At 41.0% G+C, this 24,876-nt stretch overlaps 1 protein-coding gene across 2 annotated transcripts in view; it reads left to right on the top strand.

The window, feature by feature from the left end:
- Window positions 1–1,135: 1,135 nt before the first annotated feature.
- Window positions 1,136–24,876, top strand: part of plxnb1b (plexin b1b) — a 160,304-nt gene continuing 136,563 nt past the window's right edge. The window contains exons 1-2 of one of the 2 annotated variants that reach the window (XM_088309883.1): window positions 1,136–1,553; window positions 4,902–4,969. The gene's annotated coding sequence lies outside the window, so the exon portion shown is untranslated. The remainder of the gene's footprint in view (window positions 1,554–4,901; window positions 4,970–24,876) is intronic. The other variant, XM_088309882.1, reaches the window with a different exon arrangement.

Genomic DNA, 24,876 nt, shown 5'->3' with positions numbered 1-24,876 from the left:
TTATTCTTGAAGCTCTTTTTTTTTTTTTTTTTTTATAAAGGCCAGTAACTTGTCTTTCAAAACCTATTTATAGGGTTACATGGACTAGAATTATGTGCATTATAATGAGGGCCTGACCGAAATCAGCTAATTATGGCCGTTGAAGCATTGGCCAAAATAATCGGCCAAATGACCGATGTTAGCCAATTGTTTTCAACTTTATGTAATCTAACCGTTTACAGCAGTTGTTCTCCTCTATTACATATAAAGCTATGCCATGAACTTGTATCCTTATATATATATATATATATATATATATATATATAATTGTCGATTAATTGATAATTTGCATTTTTTTCTGCAAAAAAAAAAATCTGCCTCAACAAATTCATATCGCTCTGGCCCTAATTATGTCTTGTGTTGTAGTATTTTAGTTTTAAATGACTTGACTTCCAGTATTTGGAAACATATTCCATTTTAACCTTGCAGAAACAGCACAAATCCTCTTTGTCAGAAATGAACAAAGAAGTCAAATCTGCACATTTTAGATTCTAGTGTTGGAGGGATGCTTTGATTGCATAATGGATTAACTAACTGGTTTGTATTTTTTCTTTTATATCAGTACCATTTAAAGCAGGATGAGGACTGTTAATTTCTATTCTTTATGCAACTCAATGTTACTTTGTTTGATCACAAATCTTAAATAGACGATGAGAATTGTTTGACATTGATCCAATTTTTACTTCTCTGTCAAAAACAAAATGCTAAATAAACAGTACAGTACGTCTACTGCAATTGACATGAGGACCAGTCGCATGGTTGTCGTCAGTCAGAGGGTGCAAACAACCAGCGTGCTTTTTTTTTTAAACTCGGCAACTATGCTGCATTCACCGACTATTGGAAGCCGTTGAGTTTAAGTCTTATCATCACTTGTATTTTGTTCTTTTGTTCTCCAATCATGTCGCTGACGGATTGAGTTCAAAAATAGGAAAGGAAGGAGTTAGCAATTAGGGTACTTTTTTCTCAAGGCGGTCACAAGTAAAGCATAAAGGGAAACAATACGTAGACTTGATTATACTTTGAGCCGAGGATAAGGTTGTACAAAAAACAAGCATCGCTGAATGCAGCGATTTATGACTCCCACCCCACTTTGCAAACCCCCTTTTAACTCCGAGAAAAGCTGGAGGCGCTGTTTACAGCTTGAAGCCAGTTACTTTACTTCCAACCGGACTCCATGTGGGGGGGGGAAACTCGCGATCTCAATCAATATGATTTGGAATTTAACACTTTAATTTTATGAGCAAGTGAAGCTGTAACCTCCCCTCCCAGCGGGTATTTGGGTATACTGTACCAGTGACAATTGGATTGTTGAGAAGAACTCAGCAAGTCTAAACTGGTCGAGAGTGGAATTTCTGTACTCCAACTTGGATAGATAACGTTGACTAACCCTGCAATGAGCACCGGCTTCGGATAGGTTGGATATTAACCGTGAAACCAAGTTGACTTGACCTCACCACAACGAGGATCGTAACGTATCATTGGTTCAGGTGGCGGGCATAGTTATACACGTAAAGGTGAGTTGAAGCGAACTTTGAAGTCCGTGACTCACTCTTAAACGTGTTTTTACGGGCATGAATGTTTAATTATATCCCTGCACGCTTATATCTGTTGTGACCAATAGCCTCACGCAAGTTTTTTAATACAGCTTCGTGAAACGTTTACCCGAGTAGTGCTATTAAAAATCTTTAAATCATGTACACATAACCGAATACAGACTCGCCCTCACGCTGTAAAAATGTCTGTCGAGTAGAGTGCTAACGCTAGGTTAGCCTGCGCTGCTTCTTTGGAGTCGGCTAAGTTTACCTACCTAGCCAGTGCGCGGCGTCGCCCCAAAGCAAATTCACTTTATGTTCTTCACCATAAAATGTAACGAATACATCGCGTTTTAAAATCAGTACGCTACGCTATTGCAATGACATGATAGGTTGTCAACTCATTGCTTAGCTTTCCCCTTAACTTGTTTGGAGTTGTATTACTATTTACAAAACACATTTTATCCAGTACATCAAGATGTATGGAGCCCCGTCTGAATTATTTAAAAGTAACAAATAACTGACTGGAGGTCGTTTGTGTTTGCGCAAAGGTTAGGCTTCCTTACTTTGATTCATGTGATCTTCGTGTTTCAAGTGGCTTAAATGTTCACACTGTGGTGGGTGTGTACTGTAAATATCATCAGGAGTATCACAAACTCTCTCTGGAGTGACTTCCTAAAACCTCAGCCATCTGTTACCATGGCCTCCCTAATGGAATTGGTGGTTTAGTATAAACCAGGAAACGAGATGGAATATTCCCTCATTTTGTATTATATTTGGGAAACGTTAATTTGTGCCCACATCTGGCCTCTCCTGAAACTTGTCATTGGGTGTGTTGTGCATTATAACTATATATTTTAGATACATATTCCATCTGTAGTCAACCTATAGTTGGATTTCTTCTGTCGTTACTGAGGGAATGCTGTACACCCCCTGGCAAAAAGAATGTATGTAATCATCAATAGTTGTTCATTCGGTTATTTCAATTTGTTGTGTGGGGGTGGACTCTATCACAATATTAGCCATTTTATATCATGATGATGATATGATGATATATTTTCAGTTATTCTATAAAAATTCTAAAACACACTGACTGCTTACCTTTTCTCACTTTAGTTTGATGTGACAATGACCTGTATTAGGGCTGGGCGATATGACCTCAAATTAATATCGCGGGAAATTGAGCAATTTTACCTCTATAACGATAAATGCACGATAACTTCCCCCCGTGGACTAAAATCAAAAGAAATGCATATTGACTGTTTTTTTTATTGACCAACTGGTACACATTACTTTCAATGAAAAATAAAAGTACAAAAATCATTTGTATAAACATTCCAAATAGCTTGCTTTGAATGACTTGAACAATGTCACAAAGAAAAAGGGTACCTCTTGCAAAATCTTTTTCTGCAAATAGATTGCGCCAAGATGCTCTCATGATGTAAATAATGGCAAATAAAAAAATGCTAAATAAAATGAAAGAAAATGTCAATGCAAGCCAAATAAACAAGTGTGCATCATCGGGGAAAATGTGCCGTCTCGAGTACTCTGGTGCGCAGTCGCCACTTGTCATCTATGTAATGCACAGTCAGGCTCAATCAGGGATCCATGTTGCGGATGTAGATGCAAAATGCTTGACATGTCTAAGCTCCCGGCCCGATGTAGTCCATATCAGGAAATACGGCTTTCACGAAGCGTTTAAATCCTGTGCGCGCCACGGTAACTAGAGGAGCTTTATCTTTAGCTATGTGCTAGGCTATCGCGTCCACCTCTGAGACGTTCTCTTGTATGGTGTTGCCTCCGTTAATGGGCTGTTGTCACTTGTCGAACCTTGCTTCTCACTTTGAACTTTCAGCACAGCATGGTTGTGTTGTGGGTGGTGAAAAAGCTTCTGGATTTGAATCGCCAGCTACGACAGCGACGTCTGTTTTCTTTCTCGATCAGACGGGTGGAGTCACGTGACTAGAGGCGCTGTAGCGGTCTTAAAGGGGCATGAACATTGCCGCAGAAAGAAAAGGCTTTTCTTTTTTTTTTTTAAACACCGAATTTACCGACATGGGCAAAATGATTTCGGTCATTGTAATAAATTTCGGTAACGGTAAATTTTTGGTTTATCGCCCAGCCCTTGACCTGTATCATATGAGAAATGTATCCAATAGTGCTGCTATAGTTTCAGCAAGGCTTCTTTTAAGTGTACAGCGTTCCTTCACTTTGCATGGGTGATACATATCCATCCATCCTTTTTCTGAACCGCTTCTCCTCACAAGGGTTGCGGGGGTGCTGGAGTCGATCCCAGCTGTCTTCGGGCAGTAGGTGGGTACACCCTGAACTGGTTGCCAGCCAATCGCAGGGCACACATTGACGAACAACCACTCATGCTCACACTCACACCTAGGGGCAATTCAGAGTGTCCAATCCATGCATGTTTTTGGAATGTGGGAGGAAACCGGGAGTACCCGGAGAAAACCCACCCAGATCATGACATTGACCTTATGTGTCCTTCAATGAAAGTTTTCACAGTTTTGAAAACATATGACCCATTTATTCCAAACATGGGATGCATCTGGCTATTACATGGATGAGAACATACAGTTACTAGTTACTTGTTAAAAATGCTGTTAGTAATATAACCAAAGTACCGCAGGGGAGGTGCACCTCCATACGGAAAGCGCTTTGTTACAGCTCCAGCTGTTGCAAAATGCGCCATATAAAGTTGTATTATATTGTGTAATGTAACTTGAATACATTTAATTACTTTTGGATTGCTCTAATACTAGATATGTTGAAAGAAATTATGTTTATGTTTATGTTTATATATTTGTCAGTTTTTCCCCCATCTTATGGCTGTATAATATGCATGGTTTTGGAATGCTGGAGGAACCCTGAGCACCTACAATGCTAATCCAAAGCACGAGAAATGTGAAGGAGACATGCTAACCACTTGTGCACTTATGCAGCAGAGACAGACAAACAGAGACAGGTAGAGAGATAACTTCTTGTGAGGGGAAAGTACATTTGGTAGATTTAGTTTTTCAAACCTTTCCACATGACTAGTTTATAAATTTGTAAAGTGTAGAGGAGAGTGGTTCACTTCACACACACCACGACAGTCCCCCACCCCGTCTCATACAAGCGTGCGCACACACACACACACACACCCCCACACCCCCCCCCACACACCCCAGCTTTGTAATGAGGTGAGATTACTTATTTTAAGTTGTAAAGGTCACTTGTTTAACTAACCATCTTGTGGTTGTACCCACAAAATATATTGACTCAAGAAATGTCATTGTGAAAGTACTTATGGTCAAAAGGTTTTGTGTCCATTAGGTTGACGAGCTGCTGGGAATACGTGGTATCAAAAGCTTTGATTCTTGCCAAGCTCCAAACAAACACAGGTGTGTTTTTAACAAGTGCCATGAGTTGCTTTATATCCACTACGACATTCATGTTGACAGTGTTGTAATGCCCAAGTGAGGAAATGTCAAGGACAGACAAAGCTGGTGATGCCCTTCATCTCTCAAATATTGTCTGTAACACAGCTTGGTTAGGGCCGAACAGCGTGGTATAGTTATATCACCTGTGTCCTCCAGTAAATGTTGCTGTCAGCATTAGTGTTGTCTAAATACCAAAATTCAGACTTAGATATCATTACTATTTTTATTGTAAATCAGCACAAAATTCCACACCGTGTGTGCGTGGGGGGGGTGTGTGGGGGGGTGGGGGTGTTTGCGTGTGTGTGTGTGTGGGTGTGGGTGGGGGTGGGGGTGTGTGTGTGTGTGTGTGTGCGGGGGGGGGTGCGCGTGTGAGAGAGAGAGAGAGAGAGATCCTTAGTTATATAGTTATATATATATTTATTTTTAAATTTAATTAATTTCAGCAAAGGGATGAAGTGCAATAAATATCAACCCCGATATGAGCTCACCCGTTAATTTCTACACACACACAAATTTAATTTCATTAAACCCTGACTGTGGTTAGTATGTTAAAGAATGAGGCCCACTTGCACTGCCACCCTTCACTGAAGTGTTTTGTTTTGTCACCCTGGCCGTTCCACTGGAAAATTTGTGGCTAGACCCCTGTATGGGCATACTGTAGTTCTTTGCTCTTTTTTTTTTTTTTTTTTGCTACCAGTCGTTGTATGTTTAAGTGGTCCATCATATCGAATGAGAGCAAATAGACAACATTGGAAACATCACAACATGTGTGAACTGTGATCTGCCCAGCAGGAGTCTTGGGCCCCTTTGCTACTCAGGCCAGATTAAATACTCAATTTAATTATTTCACCAAGCATTAAGTCACTAACCTTATCAGTATGGTCTGCCTACTTCATAGGGCTCCTTGAGTCAACAGATGCAACAAGATTAGGGACAATATGCTGCTGGTGCAAACCCTGATTTGAGGTACACTCGCCAAAAGTATTTGAACAAACAAGTCCAGTTCTTGTTGATCAAATTTGATATTAAAAAATGACTTGGAGACTAGATGTCAGCATTTCCGCTTTTACTCCCAGGTAATGGATTTTTTTTTGTGTGTGTAAGTGTGTGGGCGTGTGCGCGGGGGTGCGTGTGCGTGTGTGTGTGTGTGCGCGGGGGGTGGTGGTGTGTGTGTGTGTGTGTGTATGTTTATATTATATTATATTATATTGTATTGTATTATATTGTATTGTATTGTATTGTATTATATATTTACGTATGGTTACGTGGGTGTATTGAGTCACCAAATGTGTGTGACTACATGCATTATGTGCATGCTGGAATCTTTTGTTGTGTTAACAGAACCCCACCAATTCCTTTTTGGAACAACTCTTGCCCTTGAGCGGAATAGTCAATGTTACCGAGCAGAAGGGGAAATAGCTTTCCCTGTCACTGACACACTGAGCCTAACATTTGAGAAGTATAAAGTGAGTTAAAAAATGTGTTGGTGTCCTATAGAAAAATAGCATTGATTATAATTATTTGCAAAGTTATCAACTCTGAACTTGGGCTGCCAAGATTAGTCGACTAATCACAACAATTTAAGTAGTCGACGAGTCGTTTGTTTACTTGGCTGTTTGCCTGTCTAAAGCGCACATGCGGCCTAATGTTAATCCGCATCGTCTGCGATGTAAACAGAAACATTGTCGGTAGGAAGTGCCATGGCTGCAAACCTCACTTTCATGGCAGCACAACAGGGATTCTCTATAATCAAGAAAGAAAGCACGTTGTGGCTGATGCTTTTTTTTAAAATTTTTTTTTTTAAATTAAAAAAAAATATATTTTTATTCCTGACTTGTTCAGTCGTGTCTGAAAGCTAGCTGTAGTTGGGACACACAGGTTACAGTGTGTGTTTGATGTAACTAACTTTAATGTAACACAAACACAATATCCTTTATGGTACGCTAACATATTGTAGCGCCTACTATGGTTTAAGAAGTCCTTAGTCAGCGAACTTGCGTTCATTAACAACCAAAATAGTGCGTCTTTGCCCATGTTTGACATTGCTCTCTCTCTTGCAAACAGAATGTTGCTTTCATAAATTGGTAAATTACCAGTACTCAAAGTTACAAAACTTTACATATTTGCCACAAGCATCACAGAAAAATAAAACTCATCATTAAGTTTGTTGCGCTAGGTTATGCTGCAAAAAAAATGTTCCTCCTAATATTATTCACATAAGGATTTTAAAATCCCGTTCCTCACGTGACAGACCTCTTAAATTGGAGGCCTGGTGCCCAAGAAGAGTAAAATTTGTTTTCAAGTATTTATTTTTATATTCATAGATAGTTTTGTAATATCAGTGCAACTTTGCATAGTGTATAGTTTTGGTTCCATTTTAAAATGCACAAAACAATTACTACAATTTTTAAGGGCACAGTATTACCTTCAATTTAAACTGCACCATAATTTATGAACTACTCAGAAATACTGGTACTAGCTGCAAAATGATGAGCCCTAGTAGTTTCACAGATAATTCACATATCAATCATGTTTACACAACGCTCCTGTAACGGCAGAAATTCACTTTTCTTTTAAGCTCCGTTATTAATCAGTGCGGGCAGTTGAAGGTCGGTCTGACTCGGCCGTAGCGGCACATCATTTTATCCACAGCTTTCACTTTCATTCAAGTACTCACACGTACCCAAAGGAACTCTTTTGTCTTCTTGTATTAAAAGTTTCACAACCCAGTAAAGTGAGCAATGTTGTTCAGCACAACGTATAGATAACACTACTTGAACCATGAGAATGCTACGGGAATGGTCAAAAGATGTTTTGCTTCCACGACTACCAGCACTGTGGTGTATTGTATTGTTTTCTGAACGACAGTGCTGTAATGGGACTTATACATCTTGTCTACAACTGATCCTTGGTCACGGAACGGACAGGACATATGGCGCATGCGCTGTTTCTTTGTATGTGATGTGTAGCCTAGACAAGTAAAAGCCACCGACAAGCACATTTATTTTGTTCCCCTGAAGAACACGACAAGCACATCGTCTACACACGCACATGCGCAGTCAATCTCAAATCAGAATTATCAAATTAACTACACCATTATTTACAACACAGTAAATTCTAAATCCCATAGTTTACCTATCGGCACTAAACTTGAATATTTGTAAATACCTAACATAAAATAAAATATAGCACAATAAGAACCGGCTCTTACAGCTCCTATCAACTCAATACAAAGAAATGAAGAAATATAAATGAATTAAATGACACCATTTCAATTTGTCATTCAACTAATAATTTACATTTTTATATATTTAACATTTTATACACTACTATAGCTCATTCCGCTCTCTAAGGGCGCTAGTTAACAGTTCCGACAGTCAGCTATTTTAGCTTGGGATACACATTCAGATTCTGAGCTACGGACAATGTAAAATAACGAAAAATCACAATGTCAATTCTTTATCAAAACAATTAAATTAATGCTCTATACCTAGTGTGTGTTGTTATTGATTTTACCGCTTCTCTGTTAACATATGAGCACACGTCTCAAAGTGAAGCAACCCGGAAGTTGAATAACAAAACAAAGAAGAAATAACACACTTTAAACTAACGCAGCAATGCCACAAGGTGGCACTCCAGGACCACAACTTCCCATCTACATGCACAAACAAACCACAAGAATTCATTATATCAAATGCATTGTAAAATAATTACAAATATATGAAGCTGACTACTTTGCGGATTTCATCTATCACGGGTTATTTTTGGAACGTATCCCCCGCGATAAACGAGGGATTACTGTATTTGTCTCTGCCCTCCTTGTGCCAGAGAGCTCGTCGTTGGATCATATATATATATATATATGTGAGGAATTTGGTTTCTACGCAAAATAATCCGAGTGTGCTCATACAAATTTTAAAAAGTCAAACATGGTCTGTTTCAGTTCAACGGTCTCAAACTCAACAAATGACGGGGCCACTGTTGACAGGGTGGATGTGAATGGGCTGCAAGTATTTCATAAAAAAGGGTTGAACTATATATATTTAAAAAAACACAACTAATTTAATCTTCTCATCCTCTATTAGTAACAGTTCAGAACTTTAAATATTCTTCAGAATGTGAGCAATATGGATAACCCAGTTAACTCTCTCATCTCCCTGGTACTTAGCAACTTACTCTGTGTGTTCAAGACATGTTGGGGTGGGCAAAAAAAACAAAATACATTTTGGAACCTGAGTTTTTGCCCAGCACAAGTCAAGCACAAAGCACAGTCTAACTGTGCTCATGGATGGGAGTTTACTTGCTTTTGGTATTATTGTGGATGCGAGTTTGCACTGTTTTGGCAGTGAACACAGCCTACTTTGTTCCTGGCCAATGGAAGCGGCTCCTCTCATTCCCTTTAAATTCTGCGGAGGAAAGGTGCATGGTCAACATTGCGGAAAAACTGACTCGCAGGAGTCTATTGAGGAGATCAATGCGCACAAAGTACGTTTCAAAGGAACTGCAAGAAAGTTTCCACTTGCGAATGATGTTAAGTAGACTGATGTGAAGTGGACACTTGGTGACAACCTTAAACCCACGATCCTGCATCTGGTTGTGTTCCAGGTTTTTTTTCTATTCCACTGAACATATTTTCTATGTGATTACGGTCCTATCGTGATACATATTTATTTATCACACAGCCCTACTTTCTTGATTAATAATAATAATAATAATAATATTCCCTTTATTAGTCCCACAATGGGGAAATTCGAGATTCGAACCCAGGCCTCCTGGGGAGACTGGGTCCTGAACGCGGCGCCTTAGACCACTCGGCCATCCATAAATCGGTAATTAACTAACTGAGTGGTACAACTTATTTCATGATGGCGCTATTTTCAGTAAATTATTTTTGGGAAATTTCTGTCTACTAAAACTGAGGTCCAATTGATAAGTTTTTGATATTTTTTTTTTTAGCTGATTTTCCTCATTAATACTACGTCATCCGTCAGTTTTTTGGCTTATGGTACACAGCTTTTTTGCTGTATTATTATTTGCTAACAGCAGCCACAACACCACTTAATGCATAGTTGTTTTCGGTACCGTACCGTTCCAAGACTGTAGCGTCACACATATCTCAGGAGCTTGGTTCTCTGTGTGCTAGTTGTCCTTCCCCCACAGCTTAATGGTAACACAACAATGCCCTCCCCCATTAGTTGTTTTAATATAGAGCAGCGAGGTGGAATAATGGCAAAACATTTCTGCCTGGAACTGGCTTTTATAAAGGGGCTTTTGTCTATCCCGAGCTTCCATTACAATACCCTCATTCCCAAGAATGACATGCCTACCAATACAGTTTCACATACTTTTCACTGAACTTGTGTCATTGTTAAATGAACTTCATTTTAGATATAATAATTGTCTCTCCACTTGTATACTTTGCATATTACACTATCACACATGTTATTATTTAAAAAAAACATTTAACTTTCAATTTGGTTTACATGTGGTGGTCTGCAGTTCTTGTGTCCCCTGACTTGTATCCACAGAGGGTGGCAAGGTCCTTTTGTTATGTTTCTGTTGTTGGAGAATCTGCTGAATAGAGCAGCCAACCGGAGAGGAGGATTTGGAGATGGGGGATGTGGATGGAGAGGGGGGGTGTGCTGGTATTGAGAGGTGAAGGCATTCCTCCAAGTGAAAGTGACTAAGTTTAAATTCACAGATGAATCCAGTTTCTGACATAGTTTGGTCTCGTCACTTTTCTTCGCACTTCTCTGTGATGTCCCAGTTTACAGTATTAAATTTCCATTTTTTTACCAAACTATCTGCTTCTGAATGATAGGTGGCAACAATGCTCCTTTCAGCTGTGGACTTTTGAACAAGGAAGAAGTTGCTGCAACAGGGTACTTTGTGGTCTCTACTTGCTAATTTGTCGAATGGTTAATTGGCAAACTTAACTTTTCTTTACCTCTTGTGTGTGCACATTTTAATTGTCTTTATTTCTTGTAGTTAGAGGGGGGCTCAAAGGCAGTGAAAATAATTGCTGAGTGCCTCTGAAGTGTTTCAATGTAAAACTTTTACCCACTTTTACACCAATTGTCCTCACAGAGTACTAAATATGGAAACTAAAATATATATAAAAAAGTGAGTGAATCAATCCGGTGTAGCTTTCTCTTTTTGAATATTATTACAATTAACCATGGAGGCTGGAGTTCAATCGATGGATGTGTGCACATATTATAAATGGCTTCAATCAATTTAGTGCAATTTTTATTTTTAGTACAGGCAAATGTATTGAGTGCTGCCTGCTAGATGATTTCAACATTTGGAGTTGTGATAGTTAAATAACTTATTCTTAACAAATATGTTTTTTAAACTGAAATAAACAAATAAGATGTATTGCTTGGGGTGCTGAAGGGAGCCTAGACAAATTTTCTGAGAGGGTTATTCGCTCAATGTGTTTGACTTTTCACGGCACGCAGACAAACATGAAAAAAACATCATTGTATGATGATTTTATATGGATAGCTTGTTACCAAGTGGAGACACTGCCTAAATCGAGTCTCTCTAAACACATGGGGAAAGTGGACCTCTATGCTGGGAAAAGGGGGTTGCTATGTTACCCACAATGTGAATGTTAAGGCATGTTAAAAGTTCAGGACCTTGGCTGAGTGCTGCGAGGAGTGCACAAATGTAGCATAGTCTTCAAGGATTTGTGAAGTTCCCATGCTTTACGCATTCAAGTGTAGTCGAGTATTACGACTTGATGCCCTTTGAAATGATGCAGGTGGTCATAATATGACAGGATAAGCAAGAAATGTCATTTAATTTCTTTTATCCACAATGCATTAGTCATGGCTTGAAAAATGAAATGAAAAATAGCACTGATTATGACAAAAAATGTGATAGAAATATAGCTGTCCATGCACCATAATTTTAACTTTGTAGTAAAATCTAAAAAGTATACATTTTGGCACCATTTCTGAATTTTGGTTTAATGATATACTAGGGTAGTTCAGAATAGCCCATATTACAATTATCCAAATTTCATACGGTTAATATTTGTTTCAATTTTTATTTATTGTCAATAGAGTGCTCTGAGGTATGTGCTAAAAATAGTAACATATCCCACAATCCCATGCGATCGTCTATTTTGGAGGACAACCCTGCCTTCTTGCGAACGCGTTGCACACCGCATCTCTGAAGAAGCATTTTCAGCATTCAGCTCCGTGAAAAGTACAGAAAACAGAAAAACACAAATTGTATTCGTAGTTTCACAAATAATTCACATATCAATCATGTATACACAACGCTCCTGTAACGGCAGAAATTCACTTTTCTCGTAAGCTCCGTTATTAATCAGTACGGGCAGTCGAAGGTCGGTCTGACTCGGCCGTAGCGGCACATCATTTTATCCACAGCTTTCACTTTCATTGAAGTACTCACACGTACCCAAAGAAACTCTTTTGTCTTCTTCTATTAAAAGTTTCACAACCCAGTAAAGTGAGCAATGTCGTTCAGCACAACGTATAGATAACACTACTTGAACCATGAGAACGCTACGGGGAACGGTCAAAAGATGTTTTGCTTCCATGACTACCAGAACTGTGGTTTATTGTTTTCTGAACGACAGTGCTGTAATGGGACTGATTCATCTTGTCTACAACTGATCTTTGATTACGGAACGGACAGGAGATATGGTGCATGCGCTGTTGCTTTGTATGTGATGTGGAACAGAGACAAGTAAAAGCTACCGACAAGCTCGCAGTTTTCCCACATTTATTTTGTTCCCCTGAAGAACACGACAAGCACATTGTCTACTCTTCAATCACAAATCAGAATTATCAAATTAACTACACCATCCCATAGTTTACCTATAAAACTGTCATCAATGCTGGACAACCCAGCCCACCTACTCAATGACACTCTTAGAACACTCCACAGCTCCTTCAGTGATAGACTGTTACACCCTCACTGTTCGAAAGAGAGATTCCGCTGCTCCTTCCTGCCGGCTGCTGTCAGACATTTTAACAAGAACATTGGGTCAGGCCTACAAACGGGCGGGCATTAGAGCAATTGTACTATTTTCATTGCAGTATTTTCTAGCATTTCAGGACTTTTACTATTACAGTACTTTTATCATTGCAGTATTTTCTATCATTGCAGTACTTTTACTATTACAGTACTTTTATCATTGGAGTATTTTCCATCATTGCAGTACTTTTACTAAGATAAGATACGATGTCCTTTATTAGTCCCACAATGGGGAAATTTGAGGTGTTACAGCAGCAAAGATATAGATCACACAGAGTCGGCGGCGTAATGTAGCCGTTCATGTATAACATTAGCAGCAGACATTCATAAAAAACATGCAAATATACACAGTATAAACGTATAAAAGTGTAAGGAAACACTCCTAATGCCTGTCCATTATGCAGAGGGTGAAACGCTGTAATGATAAACAACTACTGAATGATTGAAAATACTGCAATGATAAAAGTACTGTTATGGCAGGAGTACTGAAATGATAGAAAAGTACTGCAATATTAGAAAATACTGCAATGATAAAATATACTGCAATGATAAAATATACTGCAATGATAAAAAATACTGCAATGAAAAAAGTACTGTAATAGTGAACGTACTGCAATGGTAGAAAAAACTGCAGTGATAAAAGTACTGTACTAAGAATACTGTAATAGTAAACCAAATACATCATTGGTCAATATTTAAGTACACCATTAACTGAAAGTACAGTAGTAGTGTATATTGCATCCTAGGACTGCACAATTGCACTAATGCCCGCCCGTTTGTAGGCCTGACCTAATGTTCTTGTTAAAAAGTCTGACAGCAGCCGGCAGGAAGTAGTGGCGAAATCTCTTTGGTACAGCGAGGGTGTAACAGTCTATCCCTGAAGGAGCTGTGGAGTGTTCTAAGAATGTCATTGAGTGGGTGGGCTGGGTTGTCCAGCATTGATGACAGTTTTGCCGTCATCCTCCTGCCCCCCACTGAGTCCACAGAGTCAAGGGAGCAGCCCAGGACAGAGCTGGCCCTCCTCACTAGTTTGTCCAGTCTCTTTTTGTCCCGGCCCGAGATGCCTCCTGCCCAGGAGATCACTCCATAGAAAATGACTGATGAAACCACCAAGTCATAGAAGTTCCTGAGGAGTGTTCCCTGAACGCCAAAGGACCTCAGCCTCCTGAGTAGGAAGAGTCTGCTCTGACCCTTCCTAGAGAGAGCGTCTGTGTTGTCGCTCCAGTCCAGTTTATTGTTCAGATGAACACCCAGGTACTTGTAAGTTGAGACCCTCTCAAAGTCTGTTCCCTGGATATTCACTGGTGCAGGTGGAGAGTGCAGACGCTTGCGGAAATCCACCACCAGCTCTTTGGATTTCCCAGCGTTGATTTGGAGGCGGTTCTGCTGACACCAGTCCACGAACCCCTGCGTAACCCCTCTGTACACCCGATCGTCACAGTCAGTGATGAGGCCGACAATCGCAGAGTCATCAGAGAACTTCTACAGGTGACAGGTTGTGGAATTGTATTTGTAGTCCGAGGTGTAGAGGGTTAACAGGAAGGGAGCCAGAACAGTTCCCTGCGACGCTCCCGTGCTGCAGAGGAGCACGTCAGACACACAGTCCTGTGTTCTCACGTACTATGGCCGGTTTGTGAGGTAGTTGTGGATCCATGTGATGAGGTGGTGGGCCACTCCCACCTTCTCCAGCTTGTCTCCCAATAAGGTGGGCTGGATGGTGTTGAAGGCACTGGAGAAATCAAAGAACATGATCCCCACCGTGCCACCCGCCTTCTCCAGGTGGGAGAGTGAAGTGTGGAGCACATGGCATCATCCACACTGATGCCAGGCTGGTATGCGAACTGGAGTGGGTCCATTGAGGAGCTGACCAGGGGGAGCAGATTGGCGAGGACCAGTCTCTCCAGGGTCTTCATCAGATGAGACGTCAGCGCTACTGATCTAAAGTTATTGAGTTCCTTCGGATGGGGTGTCTTTGGAACCGGAACCAGGCAGGATGTTTTCCACAGCTGGGGGACTCTGCCCAGCTTCAGGCTCAGGTTGAACATGTGCTGGACGATTCCACACAGCTGGTCTGCGCAGGATTTGAGGAGCTGGGAGCTAATCACATCTGGGCCTGCTGCCTTCCTCACCTTCATCTTCCTTAGCTGGTTCTTCACCTGAGATGTTGTGAGGAACAAGGCTGAGCAGGAGGAAGTGGTGGTTGTTTGATGAGGCTGGGAACTGGAGCCTGTGGAGGGAGAGAGAGGAGAGAGGGTCTCGTTCGCAGTGGCAGGAGGGGTTGGTGGGGGCTGCAGCAGGGGAGCCTGAGCGGGGTCAGGCATTTGATCAAACCTATTGAAAAATAGGTTAAACTCATTTGCCCACTGAAGCCCCCCCCCTTCTGGGTCTTACCTGGTTGTCCGTGGCCTGAGATGGTCTTCAGGCCCCTCCAGACATCCCTGCTGCAGTTGTTCCTCCATCCGCATCCGTAGGACTTTTTCCCCTCTCGGATCCTCCTTCTCAGCTGACTTTGCACTCTCTTCAGCTCCTCCTTGTCGCCTGAGACAAAAGCCCTTTTTTTCTCCTTCATGAGAGCTTTAATGTCCGATGTGATCCAGGGTGTGTTGTTGGAGAAACATTTTACAGTCCTGGTGGGAATGGTGTTCTCCATGCAGAAGTTAATATAATCTGTAATTGTGTCTGTTAGACCATTAATGTCCTCCCCGTGGGCTTCGCTGAATACCTCCCACACAGTTGTGTTGAAACAGTCCTTCAAGGCCTCCTCGGCTTCTCCGGACCATCGCTGAACTGTGCGTGTCACAGCTGGCTGCCTGCGGACCAGAGGTTTGTACACAGGCAGGAGAGCAACCAAATTGTGGTCAGCTTTGCCCAGCGGTGGGAGGGGCAGTGATGTGTACGCCTCCTTAGTGTTGGCATAGAAAAGGTCCAATATTTTATTGTCTCTGGTGTGGCAGGTTACATATTGTGTGAATGAAGGCAGAGAGGAGGAAGGAGAAGCATGATTGAAGTCACCAGAGATAAGGAGCAGGGCATTTGGGTGCTGTGTTTGGAGCCTGCTCACAGCTGCAGTCAGTACGTCACAGGCTGTCTCACTGTTAGCAGAGGGTGGTACGTACACCGCCACCGCGATCACATGACTGAACTCTCGCGGTAAATAGTACGGACGGATGCTAACATCCATCAGCTCAATGTCCCGACTGCAAAGTTGATCCTTAACAATTATGTGCCCAGGGTTAGACCATCTATCATTAACAAACACAGCCAGCCCTCCCCCTTTCCTCTTACCGCTCTCCAATGTCCTGTCCGCGCGTAGGATTTGGAAGCCGTCCAATTCCACGACGGCGTCCGGCGTTAGCTCTGTTAGCCACGACTCCGTGAGCTCCAGCAAGCTAGCCTCCCGGACAATCCTCTCGTGCCGGGTTAGCGCTGTTAGCTCGTCCATTTTACTGGGGGGGGATCTAACATTCCCCATAATAACGGACGGGAGGACGGGGTGGTATCGTCTCCTCCTTGCCTGGCGTTTAGCCCCCGCACGATATCCCCGTCTCTTCCTCCTCAGCTCGCGGGGGATATCGGGTCTCGCTCCGGGAGCCGACGTGGGGTTAGCACGGAGTGCTAACAGCTGATCTCTTGAGTCCACGCTCGATCCGTAGCTCAGAGTTTCGTCTCCGGACACGATCGCGCAAAAAACAGCCCTCAACAGCAGCAAAACCACCGCAAGTTGGATGTCCATTGCTGCGATGAGGTAAAATAAAATAAAACGGGGTAAAGGGAAAAAACACACGAAAAAGGTTCAATAGTAAGCCACGGAACCAGTACAGTACTTTTATCATTGCAGTATTTTCCATCATTGCAGTATTTTTCTATCATTTCAGTACTCTTACCATTACAGTACTTTTATCATTGCAGTATTTTCAATCATTCATATTTTTTATCATTGCAGCGTTTTTATTCATTTCCCCTCTGGATCATGGACAGGCATAAGGAGTGTTTCCTTACACTTGTATATGTTGTATATACGTTTATAGTGTGTATATTTGCATGCTTTTTATGAACGTCTGCTGCTAATGTTATACATTAACGGCTATATTACGCCGCCGACTCTGTGTGATCTATATCTTTGCTGCTGTAACACCTCAAATTTCCCAATTGTGGGACTATTAAAGGACATCTTTATCTTTATCCTTTATCTTTATAAGCACGAAATATGAATCTTTGTAAATTCCGAACATAAATTCATAAAATAAAATATGGCACAATAAGAACTGGCTCTTAAAGCTCCGATCAACTTTATACAAAGGAATGAAGAAATATAAATGAATCAAATGACACAATTTCAATTTGCCATCCAACTGATAATTTACATTGTTGATACGTTTAACATTTTACACACTACCACCTCATTCCGCTCTCCAAGGGCGCTAGTTAACAGTTCCGACATTCAGCTACCTTGCCTTAGCTTGGAATACACATTGAGATTCTGAGCTACAATGTGAAAAAAATGAAAAATTACAATGTTAATTCTTTCCCAAAACAATCAAATTAATTCTCTATACTAGGGCTGCACGATTTTGAAAAACAAAAAAGTTGCGATTATTCAGACAAATTTTGCGTTTACGATTCGATTTGCGTTTTTTGTATTTTACACGTAAAAATGCATTACAATGCTACTGTTTGTAAAATACGTATTAAGGAGTATTAATGACAAGTGCCAAGCAGTATGGCAGTCAAGGCTGTAGCGCTGTCTGTCTTTATTGTGCTCAGTACGGCAAGCGAGACGGACATAAACAATCGCGGACATTAAACATATCTCACAATACATTACACTGTTATCTGTTTCTGCTTTGACTTGCTTTATTTTATACACTCTTTAACTTTTCCTTGACACTTGTCTCTCATTTCCTAGCTCGCCACTGCAGCATATCCGCTCATCTCCTCCACTGCAATCTTCCTCACGCATGCACACGCACACGCACACCCACACGTCACACACAAGCTTGTCACAATGCTCGCAAAACTACGATTGTGAGTCAGTTTAGTTTCGGACAAAGAATTTGATCAATATTATAATACAAATCACTAATGTCACCATTTGATGAAAAGTACGTGGTGCTCTCCTCTGGCGATTGCATTGTATTCGTTTTTGGGGGCTAGAAATAGCAGCATATTGCTTGTATCAGACATGCACGATCACAATTTACAATGTTGCCATTAGTGCTGAAAAGATGCTCTGAGAGGGAGCTTGTCAATTTTTTTCAAAACGCGAATGCTCCTGATCTTAGCCTAGCACGTGAATGACCGCTAGTTGTTGCCTCTCCTTCATCTGTTTATTTCGAATTTGTATGACAGGCTTCATACTCAAATCGGTGGTAAAGGTTGATATACGTTGGTCGTGTTGCCTCAGGATCTGTTTTTTTTTTTGATGCGGTTCATTTTTGTCGAATCTGCCGTACGTCCAAATAATAGACGTACCACCCGTCAATAGCACGAGCATCTCCCTCTCCTCGTCTACGGCGGCAGAAGTTACTTCTATTACATCCACTTTGGTCCACGGCAATGACAGAAAAAAAAACAAAGGTGCACGCGTAGTGTGTTATTGTCGGACTGCGCTGACTGTTGGCACCGGAGCGCAGACTAATGCGTGTTAGCCAACTACACTGATTGGCCAGCGCTATTAAGACCCGAGCATCGACAATTCTGGTTGGCTAATTCATCTGTCACTCAAACGCCAAAGGTTGGGGGAGAGAGAGAAAAAAAAAAACTCACTGTTTTGCGATTAGATAATCGCACTACGTCAAAACTCGATGTCGATTAGATTTCGATTTATCGTGCAGCCCTACTCTGCACCTAGAGTGTGTTAATATAGATGGCTTTTTTACCGCTGCTCTGTCAACATATGAGCACACGTCTCAAAGTGAAGCAACCCGGAAGTTGAATAACAAAAAAAAGAGAAATGACACGCTTAAAACAAACGCAGAAATGCCACAAGGTGGCACTGCAGGACCACAACTTCCCATCTACACGTGCAAACAAAGCACAACAATGTATCATATCAAATGCATTGTAAAATAATAAAAAATTAATAAATCTGACTGCTTCGCGGATTTCACCTATCGCGGGTTATTTTTGGAACGTATCCCCCGCGATAAAAGAAGGATTACTGTACTTCAATAACATTGAAGGCTACCGCGAACAATTATTTTGGTAGTCGACTAATCACCAACAGTAGTCGTGATTTGTTGACGAATCGGATCAAATGTTAATTGCAAATAACAAGCAGCTGCTGTTCTGATATAACCATAATTAGTTTACAACTTGAATTCTTTAAAGGTACGTAGAAATTAACAAGATGATGCAACATTCAACTTTGATTAAACTTTGCAACTTGTACCAGCATTTCATTTCATAAATGATGGTGCAGTTTAAATTGAAGGCAACACTGTGGCCTCAAAATTTGTAGTAATTTTAAACTACACACTATTCAGAGTTGCACATATACTAATATCTATGAATATAAAAAGAAATACTTGAAAAAACAAATTTCACTCTTCTTGGGCAGCAAGCCTTTTTTATAATTTTAAGAGGTCACCAGAAAGAAAGAAATCCAAGTGGGGTAGTAAGTTTGGAAAATGGACTGTGCTAAAGAAACCTTGCATTGTTTTTTAAATCAGTTTTTATTTAACTGTTATACAAGTTTTGTTTTTCTTCACTCGTACGCCTAATTCAATCGGAGTGTATTGTATATTTCAAATAAAAAAAATCCCTTTGTCAATTATATTAGGAGGAACATACTTTTTTGCAGCATAACGTAGTATACTTTAACAAACTTAATTATGCGTTTTATTTTTATGTGATGCCAATGAGGGCCTGTGGCAAATATGTTCTGTTAATTTGAGTACTTCGCATTGTTGTTTTTGTCAACGATGACGATGACGAAAATATTTTGTGAACGCCACTTTTTTCCATGACCATAACGCGACGATGACGAGCTAAACGAGGTTATTTGATGACGAAAACGTGACGTACATGAAAATTTCGTTGACTAGACGAGACGGGAGGAAATTGTTAGCGTGTCGTTCGTCAGATGCTCAAAATTTATGACATCCCTGTACAATAGGTACATGCAATCTGTCTGTCAAAACATTGCAATGAAGTGCAACCTATCTTTCGTTTGGGCATGGCCACCACCGGGACAGCACGCAGGGCGCATGTGCCGCGTACGCACGTCACACATACTGGTGTTGCACGAACACGTCTGCGGTCATTCGTCTCGGCTCGCACACACTGACATGCGTTCCTTTTGACGGACCATAGCGACAGTGACACTCGCAAGGCTACTTCGCTCTGATAACCGCAGGCTGGTACAAGTAAACAAGTCATATGTTTGATAAAGTTTGTACTTGTGCGACTGTACTATTGAACAAGTCTATTACAAGTCCATGTTGTTATTTTATGTTGCTTTAAGTGAAATAAAGCCACAACAGTTGCCAAATAAAACATTTTGGTTCTCAACTTATTTTGGAGCAATGAGCATTGATTCCACTGTTACGTTATCTGTTTGTAATGTATAATACTTAGTAATCCTTTGCTATTGAGTGGAAAACTTGTATGCCTATTTTTAACTAAAACCTTTTTGAGTTTTGGTCTAATAAATTTACAAAAGCTAGACTAGAACTTTTTTTTTGCGTTTCCGTCGCCTTAAAACCAACTAAAACTTTTTGGAGTTTTCTGCGACTAATACTAGACTAAAACTATCACGAATAGGACTGACTAAATCTGACGAAAACAAATTAGCATTTTCGTCCAAATGACTAAGACTAAATCTAAAATGCCTGTCAAAAACACTGGTACTGTGTTTGCGAGAGAAAGTGTCTGGGATCCTTCTCCTCCAATGTCAAACACGGGCAAACACACAATGTTTTGGTTCTTAATAACCGTGAGTTCGCTGACTAATGCCTCCTTAATAGTAGACGCTACAATATGTTAGCGTACCATAAAGGACATCGTCTTAATGTGAGTGTTCCAAAGTTGCATCAAAACACACCTTAACCAGTGTGTGCTTAAAACTGGTGTGATATGTGCCCGCCCTCTGGTCCTCGTCAGCACCCGTGCGGCTAAATTCTGTAGTAGTTGTAGACTGGAAATACTCTTTTTGGGAAGACCAGAGAGCAGGGCATTACAATAATCTAGGCGGCAGGAAAAAAAAGCATGCATCAGCACCTCCGTGTACCTGGGAGAAAACTCGACCAAGTGTCCTTGCATCAACTAGGGCAAAACTTTCCAGTGTTTCCTCTGGTAAAAATGATTGTCCAGCGTTAATAGAATTTACATTTTGATGAGCTAAAAGACTCGATCTTATGTCATCGATTTTACTTCTGAAGTGGTCTGCAAAGTCCTCACAGAGAGCGGTGAGGACTTTTTAAGATCAGAGCTGGTTAAAAGATCGAAGGTGGAGAAGAGATATCTAGGGTTGTTTTTATTGATTGTAATGAGATTTGAGAAGTAAGACATTCTTGCCAGTTTGACTGTTTTGTTGTAGGATTTGAGTTGTTGACATAATATTTGATAATGAACTGTAAGGTTGCTCTTTCTCTATCGCCTTTCTGCACTCCTGCATTTTCTTTTTGATTTCTTAGTTAAATAATTTCTCCATGGGGGTATATCGTCTTGATTTTTAATTTTTTTGTTAAAAGTGGAGCGACCGAGTCTGTTGATTTTAAAACCCTGTTAAAATTGTCAACAATAAAATCACAAGGTGCAGGTAAACTGCCAGCAGGAGTGCTCTTTAAAATCTCAATAAAATTTGCAGCCACCTCAGAAGTTAGGTAGCGTTTTCTCAATGTTGTCACTGAGGCTGCTTGTTGATTAAAACTGGCGATGTTAAAATTTACACAGTAGTGGTCTGACACAGCCAGGTCAACAACAGAGGACACACCAACGGACAGGCCGTAGGTTATGACCAGGTCCAGGGTGTGTCCTCTGTTGTGAGTTGGCTGTGCGACATGCTGTTTAAAATCAAAATAGTTTAAAAGGTTTAGAGGTTAAGGTTAAAAGGTTCTCTGGACAGTGGGTCCGAGATATTGTCAACGTGCACGTTAAAATTGCCAGTTATTAAAATTCTGTTATAAGTGGAATGTAAAATCGATAAGAACTCTTAAAACTCACTAATAAAAGAAGTAGAGTGATGAGGAGGTCTATAAAGTGTGACGCAGAGAATAGAGGGACTGCTAAAAACAAAGGCATGGTGTTCAAAAGATAAACACCTGTTAAAAATAGTTTCCTTTGAAATAAAAGAAGTTTTTATAATTGACGCAGTCCCGCCTTTTTTACAGTCTCTGGTCGAAAATAAAAAATTAAAATTCGGTGTGCAAGCCTCGGTGAGAGCAACAGGAGCATCTGTACCTAGCCATGTCTCAGATAAAAGAATACCTTCAAGGTTGTTGTCTAAAATCAGGTCGTTTATGATAAAGGTTTTGTTTAAAGGGAGCGCACGTTCAGCACAACCAGGTTAATGTTTGTGCTGGATGTGCGCTCATGGTCGCATGGATTTGAAATGTTAACATGTAAAAGATTGTCACTGTTAAAACCACTTTGTTTGTGTGTGGGAGTGAAGCGTCTGCGAGTGATGTTTGAATTGAGAAAATGTCCGATGTGGGTGGTAATGATAGTGGGGGCCTGTTGGGAGTGCTATTGAAAGAAACTAAGATTGGCCTGTAGGTGGGTGTAGTGAGGTTGTTAATGCAATGGTTTGTGTTAGAGCTTGGGGTGGGAACACAGGCTGAGTGATTTGTCCATAGGAATCAGCTGGGAGCATGATTGACAACTGCAAAATGAATGATAGCTGCTAAAATCGAGCTACCCAGGAAGCTTGGGTGAAAACCCTCTGGTTGGTAAAAGGGACAACAGTTCCAAAATAGGTTAAAATTGTCAATAAAAGCAAAACCGAAATGTCAGCAAGTGCGTATGAGCCATGTGTTCAGGCTTAAAAGACGACTGAAGCGCTCGCTGCCGGGGGATAGCGGCGGTAAAGTGCCGCTTATCCAGACCGACAGACCACAAGTTTTTAGCAACTCGAAGAGGACATTAAAATCTCGTTTGGTTTGCTCCGATTGTCGGCGCACTGTTTCATTCGTCCCCACGTGGACAACGAGCCGGGATACGGATGGTGGTAGAGAGAGAAGAACATCTGACAGGATGTTAGCTGACTTTGGCTCCGGGATAACAGTGGGTGATAGTACCAACAATGACGGTGGTTGGTGAGTGCAGAGGATGTGAAGAATGAGTGCCATGGGAACCATGAACTCTGTGGAGAGAATCCCGACCTCGTTGTCCTAAATCGTGCTCCTGAGGACGGGACTGGTGAGTGGCGCCGATGTTGTGGCCCACTCGTGTGCCGGGACACTGCGTCCCTGAGCAGCCCCACTCGAGAGCGGCCGACCGAGCCACGCGTGGACTTACCCACTCCGGCCGAATTCAGCGTGAGCGGCAGGGAATTCGAAGGAGCACCTGGGACCCCAGCCCAGGGGTCAGATGCAACGGCTGACGTCTCCGACCACAGGGGCGCAGCAGTGGCAGCGGGAGAATCCTCTGCCAGGGCGGAAAAACGATTCTTCATGACCAATCGATATATATATATATATATATATATATATATATATATATACCTCACACAATGCAGCTGAACTTATTGCATTGAATTGTGGGATGTGGTGGCCATTTTAGTTCTAAAAACAAAGATATGTGAAACAAGGGCCCAATGATTTTTATGCAGGACAAGAAAAAGAACGTGGCTGTGCCGAGACAGTTCATAAATTGAAACTAGTATAAAGCCAAAGTTAATTTGATGTTTAAAGAATTGTTCATAAACCAGGGCATTTGAAAACCGTGTGTCCATTATAGTCAAACTCCTCATAGGAAGGACGGAGCCCAGATTCTGAGGCCAGCTGATAAAATACTAAATAAAATACACTCTTGACATTGATGTTTTTGTTTTGCATCACATTTGTAATTTTTGGACTTGGGTACATTTCAAGGGTACATAAATAATTTCACCCAATGTTGACTATCAGGGGATGTCATGTCTTTGTCTGATTTAAAGGGGAAAAATAAAAGCTCACCCTCAGCAGCATTGTTATGGGAATGCCATTCAATGAAGAATTTAAAAAGGTGTTTTATGTGTGATGCTAAGTGAAGAGAAGAAGAATTATAATGCTTCTGATATGCTTCCCTTTTCCTCTCTCACTCTCAATTGGCACATCCTCTCATTATAAACAACTTGAAGTGTGTCCTTCAGCACCTTTCCACACTAAAGACAGAATAGGTCATTCTATTCATTGTCAGTGGGGCATAGGCACAAAAACCTGAATAAATAGTGCAAAATCTATGCTAATGGTTTTGGAAATCTGAATTGTTTGTCACTTGCTGCATATCAATGAGCAGATGTTTACAATATGTTACAGTATATTTTTTATTTGATGTTTGCTCTTTCATTTGTAGTCTATTGTGTTCTTTTTTTAGTCATCTTTAGTTGAACCATGTGTGCCGCAAGCTGCAGTTTCACATTGTTGGCTGACAAAGGGCAGTCCAAACCATTATGGCAAATCCACCTTCAGGGTGGCCCACTCTGGCAGAGCAGGTTTGTTGTTGAACATTACTCATCGATTCAGACAGTGTCATTGTTCTCATGCCGCATTAAACTGATAGGGAGCTCGCTCTAGTAATCACAGAGTTAAATTGGGTTACGTGACACACATAGTGAACTTTCACAGATTGTTAAAAATGTATCCACGGAGACAAAATAAGTGCCCTTTATGAACCCAAGCACCTGAGTCCTGTAGATGGCAGTTTTTATGGAT

The sequence above is a fragment of the Idiotropiscis lumnitzeri genome, chromosome 11 (genome assembly GCF_059441095.1).
Source record: "Idiotropiscis lumnitzeri isolate Australia: NSW breed Sydney's pygmy pipehorse chromosome 11, RoL_Ilum_1.0, whole genome shotgun sequence".
In the NCBI taxonomy this organism is placed as follows: Eukaryota; Metazoa; Chordata; class Actinopteri; order Syngnathiformes; family Syngnathidae; genus Idiotropiscis; species Idiotropiscis lumnitzeri.
The sequence above is the reverse complement of the archived record's forward strand: the minus strand, read 5'-3'. Positions and strand labels throughout refer to the sequence as shown.